At 37.4% G+C, this 17,432-nt stretch overlaps 1 protein-coding gene and 1 long non-coding RNA gene across 2 annotated transcripts in view; one reads left to right on the forward strand and one right to left on the reverse strand.

Moving 5' to 3' along the window:
• The window catches only part of pold4 (DNA polymerase delta 4, accessory subunit), a 101,830-nt gene that overhangs the window by 70,846 nt on the left and 13,552 nt on the right, over nt 1-17,432 (forward strand). The window lies entirely within an intron of this gene.
• Nucleotides 5,281-7,286, reverse strand: LOC109202631 (uncharacterized). The gene is made up of 3 exons (XR_002062582.2): nt 7,224-7,286; nt 6,641-6,791; nt 5,281-6,534 (listed from the first exon to the last, which is right to left on the reverse strand). It is a non-coding gene; the product is annotated as an uncharacterized LOC109202631 (long non-coding RNA).

Consider the following 17,432-nt stretch of genomic DNA (forward strand, 5'->3'; position numbering starts at 1 on the left):
AGCACAATCTGGAGCTGAACACTCTTAAAACTGTAGAGATGACAGTGGACTTCAGGAGACATCCCTCAACTCTGCCCCCCCTCATCATATCAGACAGCCCTGTGTCGACTGTGGAGATCTTCAAGTTGCTGGGTACCACCATCTCCCAGGACCTGAAGTGGGAGACCAACATCACCTCCATCCTCAAAAAGACCCAGCAGAGGATGTACTTCCTGAGACAACTGGGGAAGTACAGTCTTCCACAGGAGCTGCTGATCCAGTTCTACACTGCAGTCATTGAGTCTGTCCTGTGCTCCTCCATCACAGTCTGGTATGGTGCAGCCACTAAACAGGACAGGTGCAGACTGCAGCGGACTGTACGGGCAGCAGAAAGGATCATCGGCGCCCCCTGCCCTCCATCCAGGATCTGTACCTCTCAAGAACCAGGAAACGGGCAGGGAAAATCATCACAGACCCCTCACACCCTGGACACAGACTTTTTGATCTGCTGCCCTCTGGCAGACGGTACAGAAGCCTGCAGACCAGGACCACCCGACACAGGAACAGTTTCTTTCCCCTCGCCATCTCCCTTCTAAACAGTTGAACTGTCACACTGCTCCCACTGCCAGACTGCAACTGCACCTTATGTACATGCTGTAGTATTCATTCCACCTCATTTCATTTCTGTATTTTATGTATATACGTTTAGATTAGTTATTTATAGTTGGTTTACACAGCTTTGTGTATGTATGTGTATGCATGTGTAATGTATATATAGATACGTGTGTGTGTGGGTGCGTGTGTGTGTGTGTGTGTGTGTGTGTGTGTGTGTGTGTGTGAGATTTACATTGCTGTGCTCGAGAGCCACCATCTACCGGAACCAAATTCCTTGTATTTGTCTGCACATATACTTGGCCAATAAACACGATTCTGATGATTTGGCACAAAAACCATGATTTGGCAAAAATACTATGATTTAGCAGAAATACTATGATTGAGCAGAAGTGCTAAGATGTAGTAAAAGTACTTTGATTTAACAGAAATACAATTATGGAGGAGTAATACTTTAAAATGGGAGAAATATTGATACACACACACATTCACAGAGCCTAAAGGGAAGAGTATTTGTGCCATGGAGTGTTAAGAAGAATCTGAGGTCCATATTAGAAAAGCTGGTAAAAAGTTTTCAGAATTGTAATAAATGATGAATATGAATTAGTGGTCTGTGATAGTGTATTAATTTGTAGGGCAAAAAACATGTTGTCCAAGGTGGAGCTGAACCCACGACCTTTGGGTTGCAGACCTGTGTCATTACCAGCTACGCCACTGGGAAAGACAGTGGGCTCTTGGGAAACAGGGTGATGAGCAGTCAGAATTAGATCGCGTTGAGAGGCAAAGAGCGCCGTTTTTTGGAGTTACAAAACGTCGTGTAACTCAAAAACTAGGTGGACTAGAAGCATAATTCTTGTACTGGGTGAATCAGCGGACTTTGGTGTACTTTGACTGCGATTTTCATTGCTCTTTGTACATCCGTCGCTGAGATATGACGAGAGAAGAAACGGCAGACCTCAGATATGATTGGCTGGCTGGGAAGCTGGCAGAAATATATAGTAATAGTGTGATTAAGCATAAATACTACATTTAGCAGAAATACTGTATTAAGCACAAATCCTATAAAAAGCAGAAATACTATATTAAGCACAAATCCTATAAAAAGCAGAAATACTATATTAAGCAATATAAATATCCTATAAAAATGGTATAAAAAGCAAAAATACTGTAATATGATTTGGTAGAAAAACTATAATTAATCAGTAATACTATATTGGGCAGAAATACTATATTTAGATATAAATCTTATAAAATAGCAGAAATAGTATGATTCAGCACAATAGTAATAACTTAAACAGAAAAATTGGAAAAGCAAAATGGACAGCTGAAAAAATGCTGAACATGCTAAGGGTCCTTCAAATGTACTTGTTAAATGAAAAAAAACTCAGCAAAAAAAGTGTAACAGTCACACAATCACAAATATGGAAACATATGGAAACACACATGCACAGAGAGACACACACAGGATCAAATTCAGTCAACCAGTCCAAATATATTGAATTTAAATCATACAATAAGATGCTCCCATAAAAACTCTGTCTCGCCCTCTCTTTCTCTCTCTCTGTCACACACACACACACACACACACACACACACACACACACACACACACACACACACACACACACACACACAGGGAGAGAGGAGCAACTTGCTAGGTCATTCAAGCAGCCTGGGAGCTGCTAAATTTGAATCCACCAATCAGAGAGGCTGTGTACTTTTTCCCGCCAAAACAGGTGCAGCCGTTTTTACACACACTCAGAACAGAGAGAGGCAGGATTTTTGCAGTCTATTTCTCATAGTGAGGATTCCTCTCAAACAAATGGCCATAATTTCCTAACCGTAGGGGCTAGAACGGTCATTCTTACACCGTTTTGTTCAGAAGAGATGGGGGAATCTTCAAGTGTTGACAATTTATCATTAAAATATGAATTATTGAAGATATTTGACTTGTAATGCACCATAACTGAGTAGAGGCAAGCGAAAACTGCCTTGACTTGCCCTCAAACAACGCTTTCTAACTCTAAATCTATTTGGAGTATCGATATCATTCTTTCACCGTAAGAGACAGCAGGCTTTGGTGAACAGTCATGGAAATTTTCAGGTCTCTGTGGAAATCCAAAAAAAAGATATGACGAGAGAAAAAAGTTGTTCATTTCCAGAGTTTGAAATCTGAAGAAATCTGAGCGAAGGACGAATTTCCTACCCTCAAACAAGTCTAACTCATTTCAGAACGGTAATAGGTGAGAAAATAATTCTTGAATTGTGAGCGTCAGGAGTGTCTGAAGATATACTGGGACAAGCCTCATGTTTTAACTTCGCTTCGTTAAGGAGATATGACGATTCGAATATGCCTCTCATTGCAGAAATCAAGCGGTGATTTTGAACAAACTCTCCATTGACTTTCTATGGAGAGTTTTCCGACTTTGTGTTGGTCTGAGGAGATTTGCCAAAATTCTATAAATCTCACAACAATGATGGTGACATTTTCTGAAAGCCAGCAAAAATACCTACGTTTTGATGTATAATTTGTGGAAGTTGAGTGAAGATTGAGCAAGTAGCAAGAAGTTGTTCGGACATGAAGAGAAGACTGCGAAACCTACAGTGGCACACTGGAAGCCAAGTGCATAGCAACCATAACAACGCATGTATTTTGTGAAAAATCACAAAAATGAAACTCAAAACTTAAAGAGGGATAAGATGAAAACGGTAACAGATATGAAAAAGCTGAATCATTAATGAATAGCCCAATAATTTGTGAACATTTTAAAGTTTGAATGGTTGTTCTAGGCGAAAGTATGAGAATGTAGTTAAGTTTCAAAAACAAGCAAGTTTTAGCAGAATTGTGGAAGTTTCCCATTCATTTCAATGGGACAAATTAAAGGAAAAAAGCTTAATATTTTAAAAAGTATAATAGCATAAAATACCAAAAGTCATAGCCATCATTAGCAGAAATAGCAGAATAGTTTAAAATTTGAACGGTGAAAATCGGCTGAAAATTGTTAAAGTAGTTAAGTGCCAAAAAACGTACAAAAAGTGGCAACTAGAATAATAATAAAGTATAAAGAACTAGAAAAATTTGCATTTCCTGCGAAAATGCAGTGTGGATGCTGTAAAGCTGAAGCTGTCTGCTGAAAACAGCTGAAGAAGCTGAAATAAGTATTTGAAAAGTAGTTGAACTTTTAATCAATTTGCAGAAGCATAACAACTTAGCAAAAATTAAAAAACTTAGCTGAAATGCAACTTGGCCGAAATATTGTAACTTACTAAGAAATAGTATAATATAGCAGAAGTATTGTAATTCAGCTGAAATGTTAACATTTAGCACAAACATAACAATTTGGAAGAAATGGTTTAACAGTATAACTTGGTATACAATACTATAACATTGTAGCAGAAATACTATAATTTAGCAGAAAAGTAACAACTTTGGAAAACAGTGTGACTCAGCAGAAATATAATAATATAATAAGCACAAATACTATATCATAGCAAAAAATATATCTAGTTAAAAATGTCATATCTTAGTGAACATTTATGACAGTTATGACACAAAACTGAAAAAAATAAATAAATAAACAGAACAAGATGAAGTTACCTCAAAACTACTTGTGAAAAATTGGCAGAAAAACCATGTCAACACATTTATTTTCTTAAAAAAAAAATCATCATGAAATTGGTGCACCTTACTCAATGCAATTGGGATATGCATTTCTCCTGAGATGATTGGAACCATGATTCCAAGTGTATTTTCAGTGTTCTGACACCCATGTCTGAATACTGGGATAAAATGTTTTCATCAGTACAAATCCCACACTACCCTGAATCGAATGATAAGATTTATTACCACACACTATTCACTTAGAAGATTTCACGTCTAATGATACATGTGGAGAGAACAATTAGAAGCATCAAGGCGATCAAAATATTTGACACCATTATCCCTCTGAACGGTGCTGGCAGTGCACACGTCTGCTTCCTAAGTATTATCAAAACAAACCCCTGGTTAAAACTTTGGCTAAAGATTTCACTGTCAGTGAAGTTGCACAGTTCACTTTGCATTTAGAATAGAATAGAATAGAATTCAACTTTATTGTCATTGCACATGTCACAGGTACAGGGCAACGAAATGCAGTTTGCATCCATCCAGAAAGTGCTTTAGTCGTGATATAGATATATTACAATATAAATTAGCAATAATAGAGATGTGTAAGTATATTACAGAAATGGGTCTATTATGGTATGTTATAATGTACACGGTATGAAGTATGTTATGAATATTCTATAACTAAGTATGTACAGGCTGTAGTGAGTACAAGCTATGTACAGGCTATGAACAGGATATAAATATGAAATAAAAACTATACAGAAATCTGAGATATACAGTTATACAGAATGTGAACTATGTAAGTTATAAACAGTTGTGGGATTAAAAATTATCGTATGTACAGAATGATTATCTACACAGAACTATACAGTAGTGGTAAAGTGCTAGTGGTTGTGTGTATGTTCAGTCCATGAGTTTAATGTATGTTCAGTCCATGAGTTTAACGTGGGTCAGATGTCAGGAGGCAGAGTTCAGGAGTCTGACAGCTGTGGGGAAGAAGCTGTTCCGGTACCTGGTGGTCTTAGTCCGGAGGCTCCTGTAGCGCCTCCCAGAGGGCAGGAGGGTGAAGAGTCTATGTGATGGGTGACTGGGGTCTCTGATGATTTTCCCAGCCCTTTTCAGACACTTTTCAGATTGCTCATCTGGTAGATAGGGCACCTCATATACTAAAGCTACGAGATCCTCTGCAGCAGCTGTAGTCTTGTATTTATTCCACTGATTGAATTCAACAAAATGTTTTAAAAAGCTGCACCGCTCAGACCAGTGCTTGTAACTGCACTATTTTTTATAGTAAATAGTTTTATATTGGTTCAGGTAGATTATATATGATGTAAATGATTAGAGCTCTAATTATTGATAACAAACAACAATTTTTAACAAGTAAATGTAAAAAATGGTTTTAATGAAATTCAGATTTTAGTGATTGTAGCCCCTCAAATGTAAATATTGGAACTATGCTTTGGCTATTTTAGTAATGTTTACATAATCACATTTATGAATTGCACTGATTTACACTTGGATATATGTTTTTCCTGCCAAGAATAAAGAAAACCTACATTTATTTCAACATATGCACAGCTAATTATGCAACCAAGCACCCTGTTGATTTACCATTAAGATTGCATTAGATGAGAAGAAGAAACTGGAGAGTGCATGTGTGTGGTGTGACCAACATACTGAACATTTAACTTGGCATCTTTAAATCACCTGTACTCTTTTAAGACCACACAATAGAATTCAAATTATTTTTAAGAGAGAAGTGCATCAACGTGTGAACATGAAAGTAACACCAGTCCACGCCCTCTCTCTGATGCTGCTGTTAACTTAGTGTCAACATAGTCGTTACAAATGACTTTTACAGAGAGACAGGGCGCCATTCTTAGTTGAAGGTATCTGAAGTGAACATAATTCCTCACATAAAGACACCTTATCTCAAGCAGTCCAAACGGTGGCTGTGCAGATGGATCAAAGATCAACCCATCTGGTGAGGAACCAAGCCAGGGAGCGTCAGGGTGGACAACGAGGCCATGAGGCCTATAGTTAAAGTTTTTCAATTTGCAGTTTTCTCCAGCTGCGTTAAACTCCATGTCTGTCCCTGTGCTCACGTCTGCAGTCTGTCTCGTTCCTTTGAGGATTCTCTCTGCACAGTTTCACCCCTCATATAACAAACCTCTTAAACATGAAGATGTAATCTTGGCCTGTGGAGCTGATGCCACTCCTGGTCGGCTGCCTGTTCTCCTGTTGCTGTCTCAATCTTATTTGCCATGTCATCTGTGCTTTCAAGGTGGAAGAGTTCATCCTCACTGCAGACATGCACACACTCTGTGGGGTTCAGCCTGTACTCACAGTGTAGAGTAGCAGTGGCAGGTAAAGAGGAGGATCTTGGTAAATGTTTACAGATGTTGTGGCTAATTTGGGCTGCTGGTAAGAAAGCACACTCACCAATGCTGTCTCAACACAGGTTTTCTCATCACTGATGCCCATGGTTGCTGTTAGAGGTCAATCTGTTACATCAAAGTCTTCGCATGATTCTCCAGTGTTTAGCAAGGAGATGTGAAGTGGGTCACCAGCCAAGTCGTTGTGCAGTTTATTTCTGTTAAATGCCTCACATAATAATATGAGGGTAAAATGAGGCACTGTGAAAGTCATCTGTGCAATAATGACGACGACGACGACGACGACGACAACGACAACAACAATAACAATAACAATAATAACAACAACAATATATACACTAAAAAACTACCTCGCACACAATAGTTTTGCACCTGAGCACTTAAAGTTCGAGCACTTTATTCATCACTTAAATCACTTTTAACTGGATTGTCAACGTCTGACAGTTTTTGGTCTGTTTACAAGTTTTACTGTTTATGTTTGTTTGTCTTTACTTTTGTGAATAGCTGCTATAGGATGTATATATAATTATATTAATTATATTTAAACATTGCACTTTCTATTGTGCTTGGAGCATGTTACCTGACTGTTGTACACTAATATTGTATATAACAGCAGCTTACTATCTCACCTGATTCCTCCTTCCATGACTCGATTGAGCCTTGGTCTGGTGATGACCATTTTAATAGCTGGCCCTGGTTCCAACCCCTGAAAAAAAGCAATAACAAATATTTTAAAAAAAATACTTATCAAAAAAGCATATAACATATTATTTATTGCAGGTTAGAAAAGAACATTAAAGGGTCAGGCCTAAATATGAATCTCAGTGCTGTTTGGGTTTGTCCCACTGTTGCTCTGTCTCGCTGTAGGTGTGAAGAGACAACCTGCACCTTCATTTCTGATTGAAAGAGCAAGGCTCACACTGTGCAATTTTGTCAGTCGCGCGATTCAGCTCCTGCTCAAACTGCACGATTGACTCGCAGGGGTTAGAAGTTCGTAGGTCACGATGCAGGGTCTCACACTATACGACCCGATGCTCTGATGCGACCTGAGTGCTCACACTGTGCGTCCATAAAATGAAGGTTATAACAGAAATTCTGTCACTCGCTCTCCCTCTCTGTCTTTCACTCACACAGACACACACACCACCACCATCAACTTTGCTAAATTGCTAATGAAAAACATTGATCAGGCAGCTGTGATTGAGCAGCAATGTCTATCCAACTATTTCACGGTTGTTGTGGTCGTGATAATTTTGTGAGGCCACATCGAAAAGGCTCGGATGAGCTTTCCAAAGTTCTACAAGTGCCTCCATTGCTTGTGTCCAGGGGCCCGTTCTTCGTACCTCGCTTACTACATCCAAGATCAAATGACACATCCAAGATCAAATCATCGCGCTAACTTTGAGCTCGCTAATCCGGTTCTCCGAACACACCTGTTGTTGACGATTAGTATAGCTGGATGAAGTAATCTGAGATCACTGGGTGGCTTAAAAGGGGCTACGCATCGATAGTAGAAACATTGATTGGCAACCCTGTGATTGGTCGGCGAAGATGTCGAAGGAGCGCGCTCAGTATTTCACGGCAGCAGAGCAAGAACTCTTTATTGAGGGACATCAGGAGTTTCAGAGTTTAATTAAAACGCAGGGGAACACTGCAAAGGCTGCAAAAGCAAGGAGAGAGGGCTGGCAGAAAGCTGCTGACAAATTAAACTCGTAAGTGATCATGATATTACATTATATCATGTGATATTATATTATACCACATTATATTATATTACATCATATCCTCTTTCACATTAGAGCCACAACAGGACCCACTAGAACATGGGAAAAAGTAAAAGTGAAATATAAGAATATTCCACAGAATGGTAATATTTATCACTTATATTGCTTTTAGTCTATGACAAGAGACCCTGGAATAATCTGTTTGTTTGTTTATAACAGCAACCAAGAAAAGGGCAGAGCAAATAAAGACAGGTGGTGGTCCTGCACCCCCTCGTCACAACCCTTTTTGTACTGTGACATTTATTGACATTGTGGGTTTTTTTGTGTGTAGTTTGACATAACACTCCATCACTTTTACCTGTTCCCATGCAAGGGGTGACTGAAGCATGCACAGTAAGTCGGGAGTAAGTATATACAGTACAGTAAGTATATATATATATATATATATATATATATATATATATATATATATATATATATATATATATATAGAGAGAGAGAGAGAGAGAGAGAGAGAGAGAGAGAGAGAGTGAGTAAATAATACCCTCACGGGAGAATCGATATCTCTCTATGAGCACACCGTCGCGCTGAGCTAAAGGATCCTGTCTATCCCGCAATATACGCTAAATTCTGTAAACTCTCCTTATCAATCTTGCACCTTCCTTGCTCGCGTACAAACGGACAGGACATGGCTGCGACAGACTTCCCAAATCCACCTTCGCTTTTTTAGCCGTGGTCTCTGATCTTGATTGCACGTAGTAATTTACTATTACTACTCTAAAATATGAATTACATCTGACATGATCTACTACATGTAATAGAATGATTACTAGTACATTTCCCTTTTTTCGGAAATGACCTGTATGTATCTGTATGAAATCAATAAAAGAATCAAATACTGCATTATCTTTAGTTACATTGATAATATTTATTTATGGTAAAACAGTGGAGAAATATCGCTCTTGCTTTCATATAACTGCAGCGGACATACCTGAGTGGCCGCGATCTAATCCTGTTTACATAAAGTAAACCTGCTCCCGAGCAGGTTTACGCTTACGGATCTGTTGCTATGACAGCAAGTCCCAGATGAGCTTCGGAGAACCGAACGATCCAAGATCACGCGAAATCGTCAACATTCAAATCCGGCTAACTTACTTAGCGAGGTACGAAGAACGGGCCCCTGATCACACGCTGCACTGCCGTGCTGCGCCGTCTTTTTCGCTGACATTTGTGTTTGCGCGTGCGCAGTGTGAGAAGCTGCGGTGACACCCTCTCACGACCTCACGACGGTCGCGAGGATTTCAAACAGGTTTGAAATCCTCAGGACCAAGCGATTGATGATCGGGAGCTGGTCGTGAGGTGTCAATCGCTTCTCGTTACCCCACGTACACTACACGATGCACGACGCACGATGAAGGCCAAAATCGGGCCGATCACCAAAACGGTCACACGACTCAAAAATCGGCTCACAATGGGCCAAAAATCACACAGTGTAAGCCCAGCATAAGCCCAGACAACACTGCCAGCTACACACCAACACCGATCAGAAATAAGGACAACAGGGTCCCGAACCTCTGCTCTGTCTGCACTAAAGCACATAGAGAGGCAGTCTTACACACAATGGCTATACAATAATTCAGAGGCAGAGGCCTGTGACATCCACCAGGTACAAAGAGGGCTAGATGATGGCACTGAAAATAAAGCTGGAGTTAGTCAGAGTCATTTATAATTCTGTGAATTCATCTTTTTACAAGTAGACAAACAGCAGCACTGAACTGAATTGAACAACCATGCATGCACTGTTTACCAAGTCTCTCAGAGTATAATTTCTCTGACCTTTCTCAGTGTCCGACAGAGTACCCGAATAGCATACTTTTATTAAAATGTAATTTTAAAAAATAGCACTAGAATACAGGTAACTGATATTCAATTACCCTAAGTTTTAAAAGTTATTTCTGGAAATAAATTTAATTCAAGTGTCAAAATGAAAATAAAACCTTTTTTTCAATGTGGCATTTTGTGTATGATTTATAAGACGACAACATAAAGTTCAACTTAAGTGACGATCAAAGACTGCAGGTCATTAACCAATGTATAAAACTAAAATAAATGTATTTTAGTTACACAGCACAAAACACGGAAGCAAGACGTGTAATTAGAATTACATATAATAAATATGAATTCATTAGTGCAATTTCTTTAACCATAGAGAGAATGACTAAATCCTTCAGGACAATGTCATATCAGTGCACTGAACTCACTATGTTGTCCATCTAACAGGGCCTCAACATGTTCTCACTGTAATTTCCCCTCATGAATGAATTTATGCTGCACTAATCTGAATGTTCGGAGGGAAATCAAACGCATTTTACTGGCAGTACTCAAGCTGACTTACCTTTGTTTGAATGACGACGTATTCACAACGTGGAGTCTAAAAATAGCCAAATCTTGTAACCAACCATTGGTTAATCGGATGTGCGCCTCCAGCCATTTATAATTGCGAAACTGGTTCGCTGTGTATGCGCTGACTCCACAGGTACGGAAATATATCAGGCTTCGGGGTTCTGCTCCACTGCCGTTTTTTCATACGGGTCCACATTTCCAATGCACGCTATTTTTTGCAAGTACCGTCTATTCGCATCCGACACAATCTGAGTCTATAAAGTTCTTTTTGTTTGAGCTGCTTTTAAGTACGGTTTGTATCTTCCTTCCAAACAGTGTGTTTGTTTTGATTCGTGGCCTGATAAAATGGTGGCATGCTCCCACAATGCATTGCGGCGTGACGTCAACTCCAAAGCCCTATAACTGATTTTATAAATCTCAAATTTTACGTTTGAGACTTATAAAATAGTAATGATAATTCCATAATTAAAATTAGACGAGTTAACAAACAAAAAAAAACCCCAAAACAGTGATAACATAAAATCAACACAAGGCAGTCCAATCACGAAACACAATCGTAGTTAGCCAATCAGGGCGGGTGACAACAGATTACATCACAAGTTGTAACTTAAAGACCGGCGGAACCTTATTTGATCTTTCTAAGATACTTCGAGGGACACAGACAGCTCTTACTGTTCTTAACAACTTCATAAAACGTAAGTATTGAATTTTGAGGGTGTTTTTTTTTTTTTTACTACCCTTATAATATGTATAATACAATATAGGGCAAGACACAAGATCTAGCCATTTAACTTGCTGTCAATATAAAGACTGTCAAAGTACCAAAATTTAATCTGACTTTCTTTCTTTTCCTATGTTACGTTTCTATTGCAGAGAAATTCATTATCGATAAATTCACATTTACTATTGACAGTAATGTATTAGTGGGTGTCATAGTTGATGAACTTATTGTCTCATGGGTATTTAATTGAAAAAAGATCTAAATGTATTAATGAAAAATAATTTCAGTCCTAATTTTTATATGAAATATTAAGATCTTAATGAATTTGACAAATCTTCAAGATCTATAACAGTTTTATAAACTTTAAGATGTTAAGTTGAGCTGTGAGTCTCTAAATTTGATTAAGGCTGGCACTCTGCCCTGGCAACAACACTTTCTAGCACTTTCTCAATTAAGCTATACAAAAACTGAATAACCAATAGGACTTAAGCTAAAAGACTTAAACAAAAACCTAATGGAAACCATATTTTGAATAACTTCATTTCCCACAATGCCTCAGAGCCATTACTCGTCAAAAAAAAAGGCCATTTTCTGTGCGTTACAGAGGTTGTGACTGACATGAAAGCGTGCTAGATTACTGTCATTCTATTGGCTCAAATGATTAACAAGGGGGACCAATAGAAAGAGCCAAAGCCACAGGAACTATGCAAGTGCATTACATTCGTGTGTGTGTGTGTGTGTGTGTGTGTGTGTGGAGGGGGGGGGGGGGGGGGGGTAATCTCCAACAAACAACAAATATTTTAGGCATTTAAATAAAGTTAAATCATTTCTTGTTCACAAATTTAGAGCCAAAGAAGGTATTCACAAATTATGAATACCCGGCTTTGTCTTAACTAAAACTGTTGTTTCACTGTGTTTCACTTCAGCAGCATCAATCTTTGCAAAGATAATATTCATGTGATGATTCCTTATTTCTGGAGTGTATTGCCAGCATATTTCAACGGACATTATATGCTAGAAAATACAAAAAATAAATGAATAAAAATTGGTAAGAAAAACATCTCATTGGTTCTATGAGTATGATTCAGTCTTCAGTTACTTTGACCAACTCTCTTTGCTGTAATATTTGCATTAATTCAATGAAATCTTAGAACTGTTAGCTTTATTTTAAAACCAACATTGTATTTAATATCAGAAAAATACTTTTAGACAGGCCTGGGTTTTTTGGCCTGTCATTTTAAGCGGGAACCTCAGAAAGGTATTTTTGAGTTTTGTTTGACATCAGAAAGCAAAGAGACTGCACAAAATCTACAGGTGTTACCATATTATAAAACCCTTGGTTGTAACAGAAATGTATTAATTTCTTAATATTTTTTGTGTTGCCTTTTTTCAGAATGGCTTTAATGAAGCTTCTAAATACCCGCCCTGACACGCCATATTCCGGCCACCCCACTGCACTTCAGAGTGTTAAGATCATGCGACCAGCTGAGGGTCACTAGCTGGACTTCACAGATGGACAGCTAAACCCCTGATAACCAAAAAGAACAAAGTGGCAGCCATCACAGATAGCCAGACTGTGACCAAGGTCACAATATTTGAGGAGTTTGCCTCTAAAATCCAGCAGGGGGGTGTTATAATGAGAGGGTATGAACTCAGGGGCACAGCCCCACCATACAATATAAATATAACTGCACGAACACAATTTTTAGGGCACCCACCCTAACTGTTATGAAGATCGTTTCACAGAAGCAGAGCATCTTCTGCATCCTCCTGCTCCACTCACACCTCTGAAGATGAGCTCCACAAATGGCGGCTCATCACAGTCCAAGGGAGGTGGTGGAGGTAAGTATTTGTGGTTCCATCAGAATTTACATGGCTTTAGGTTCCAAATAACCCATTATTGCGTGTATTTTTACAGTTAAAAATAATTTTTGCTGTCAAGCAGAGACTAAATTCGGTTAAGATTGTTAAGCACAATTTTTAAAAAATATTTCCTAAGACCGTTTCTGGTATTTATGCAGCCAATTTGCATTGTGTCTACATACATTTGTATTGTAAGGGCTAGATTCTAATGAACAGTCTCTACTTGATAATAAAAAACAAACAGAATAATTATTTTATATACCTGTGTATATAAATTTATACAAAGGTCTTCATCTTAATATATACTTTATAATAAAATAAAAGCAGATACAATGGAAACTGGCAAAATTACCCTGAATTGGGCATAATGGACACCAGCTAGAATTTGTAAACTGGCAAACTTTTCATTTATGTGCTGTCACTTAAGAATCCAACTAAGTTACAAATCTATTGTTTGTAGAAAGATTTCCTTCAAGCTGTTTCATAATCATGAAAAACATCCTAATAAACTGCTTCTGATAAGTTCAATGAAGAATACTTAATAACAGCAATAATATAATCTAAAAATCTTACTGAAGAAATAAAACCTACCACATATCAATACACTAACTATTACTGATATTTATTTCAATTTACTTTCAGTTTTCTGCAGTAAAGGACGTACTGTCAGGAAAACAGCACGTTCCCTTGCGAAATCTCCAGCTAAAGGAGGTAATGATGCAATTTCAGTTTTATATTGAAATTGGTTAAACTAATGTGACAAATTTGACATTGCTGGTACATGAGCAGAGTGTATGAGGCTGTGGGCTTTCTTTTTCTAGTTACTGGATTTGGATTATTAATTAATAAATCTTTAATTCTGTCATATTTGTGATTTCAGGATGGTTATACCATGTCAGTCTGCCTCTGGAGGGAGGCAGGAATTCACACCTTTAATGTGGGAGACCAGATTAACCTCTCCCACATGAAGCTGAACCACACCGCATATGGGCCACAGCTGCACAGCACTACTTATACAACGATTGAGGTATGAAGAAGCTAAACCTTTGTACCAATATTTCACAGCATTGTCTTATCAACAAATGATTAGAACTAGGTTTTGAAATGTAACTACATATTCTTTCAGTCTGGGTCAAAATATGAATAATATTTATATATATATATATATATATATATATATATATATATATATATATATATATCATACACACACACACACACACACACACACATATAGATGTCCAGATGAACATAATCCCAAGACGTCTTTGGGATTTAATTACCTGCATGATTGATCATGCATCATATAATGCATAATGTAACACATACATATAAACGTATAAACACAATGTGTGTGTCTTGGTGACTTACTGAAACCACATGATGACCATAGATTTTCTTTTGGATAAAAAAGGGAACGTTTGCAGGGCTAAATATGTGCTTATGCTTTGTCAACAGACAAAAGTAGAGGACAGAGTGGAGGTCCTCATCATTGGTGTGGCTACGAGTGACAAGCCGAACCAGCTTGAGGTGCTTTTGGATGATGGGCAGAGCCTCTTCATCGACAGTGAGCTCTGGAAACCATTTGATAATGAACTTGAGGAGGCAGCGGTCAGGGTAAAAGTTCAAATTAAGGGGAAGCAAATTATGCAGATTAAAAAAGAATCACTGTGAATAATTAAAAAATGTACAGTTCCTTTGTTTGTTACTTGTTTGTTTGTTCAAAAATATAAATGTTATATTTTATAAATTAAAAACAATGAAGTTCATTTTTCTATGTATTTATAATTTTTAATCACACATTGTTAAATACTTAAGTGACAGCAACATAAATGAAAGTTTGCCAGTTTACAAATTCTAGTTGGTGTCCATTATGCCCAATTCAGGGTAATTTTGCCAGTTTCCATTGTATCTGTTTTTATTTTTATTATAAAGTATATATTAAGATGAAGACCTTTGTGTAAATTTATATACACAGGTATATAAAATATTATTCTGTTTGTTTTTATTATCAAGTAGAGACTGTTCATTAGAATCTAGCCCTGTACCATAGTTAACTGTTTTAACTTTAACTTATTTTTGAAAAATCTAATAAATCAAATAAATAGCTGGAAATACATAACACAGTCTTGTGTCTATTAAATGAAGCTGAAAGTATGGTTACTAAAACATTCTTTGTGTGACAACAACAACCTACATCTGAACACAGTCAAGACCAAGAAAAGGAGATGGTAATCGACTTCAGGAGAACAAGGTGATCTGAGCACTTTACCTTGATGAGGAGGTAGAAAGGGTAGAAATCTATAAGTTTCTCAGGGCCCACATCTTGGCCAACTTTACCAGGTCCACAAACATTTCCCACCAGGTAGGGAAAGCACAACAAAGGTTGCATTTTCTCAGGAAGCTGTGCCAGGCCCAAATAACTCAAATACTTCTAATTAACACCTACCGTTTCACCATTGACAGCCTTCTGACCTACTACTCTACACTGGTGCAACTGCTGTACTGTGGAAGACAAAAGCAAACTGCAGCAGGTGGTGAGGGCAGCAGAGCAGGCAATTGGCACTTCACTAACTCCCCTCAGAGAAATTTATACAGGCAGACTTCAGCGAAAAGTCAGCATCATCAATCACCCCTCTCATCCTGGACACTCACTCCCCCCCCCCCCGCTTTGCCCCCTGTTACAATATATATATGTATATATATATATATATATATATTGTGTTTGTTTAAAATTTTTTGAACACTGGAAGGCTATAAATGTTTGGGGTTTTTTTAAAAGAAGAATAACAGAACAGATCAAGGCTTAATGTTTTATTTTGTACATAATAAAGGGGGCAGGTCTATCAACAATATTTGATTTGTACCTTTTGAAAAAACCCCAAAAATTCCTTTCATTATTCATTTTAACATTCCTGCTCTTTTAATTTTTTATTCAAATAATTGTGGAAGAGCAAAATGATGAACTTGAGATTTCTGGGTAGACATGATATCAATGAGAATAGAATAGAATAGAATAGAATAGAATAGAATAGAATAGAATAGAATTAATCCTTTAATTGTCCCACAGGGGGAAATTTGGTTGTATCAGCAGCACAAAAAAAGAAACACACACACACACACACATACAAACAGAACAGGACACAGAACAGAAACACAATTTTTACATAGGTACATTAATTTACATTAATTACATTACAAATTAATCTAAAATCTATACAAACAATTGAAGCATCCGTTGGAATTGTGAATACATCCTTGTTTGCCATGTTTACATTTATGGCCCTAAGATGCGCAGACACATGATAGGCTATTAACTGCAAAAATATATACATATATAAACAGGAAATGAGAGACAAAATATATTCTCTGATTTGCTGGAGTTTTGTGCACATCCCGTATGGCAAGGATAAACAACATTACAAATACATTAAAACTCCCAAGAGCTTCTTTTTTTCATTTAGTTTAGTTTTAGTTTAGCTTTCCTGATTTGATGATAAACTACAGAATATTGTTGAAATGAAGTTCACATTGTGATATATTTCAGGTATGGAGAGTCACACAGCTGAACAATTGATGCACATATTTAAAGAAACAGGGATCAAATAAAGAACATTGCTGTGGAATAAATTACATTGAAAAATAATCACTGCCCTGTGTTAGAGAGTGATTTATGATGAGTATTAATTGGGTTAACTTTACCTCTTACAGCTTTTCACATAGTGCTGTGACCAGGATAAAATTTATCATAAAGTAGCTGTAAACAGTAGACTCATTAACATGAATGTTATGGTTCTACTGTGATCAAAACTCATGTCAGCTGTGTGACCTCATAAAATGATAAACAGAAACACATATGACTGGATGTGATCTTCATGAACTTCATAAACTTTTCAAATAGACTTAATGGGTCAAACTATATGTCTGACCCATTATCTATATATATTAGAGCAGTCTAAGCCCAGATGTGGAAAACCACTGTTACTATTCTATACTCATGTACTTACTGACACCCCATACTAAGGCAGTATTCATACAAACACACTTTGAGCTGTTTTTATTTATCCTCTTAAACACTCTTGTTTTTTTGCATTTTGAGGTTGTGAATCTCTATAAAGAATATGTGT

Source organism: Oreochromis niloticus, linkage group LG6 (genome assembly GCF_001858045.2).
Source record: "Oreochromis niloticus isolate F11D_XX linkage group LG6, O_niloticus_UMD_NMBU, whole genome shotgun sequence".
NCBI lineage: Eukaryota > Metazoa > Chordata > Actinopteri > Cichliformes > Cichlidae > Oreochromis > Oreochromis niloticus.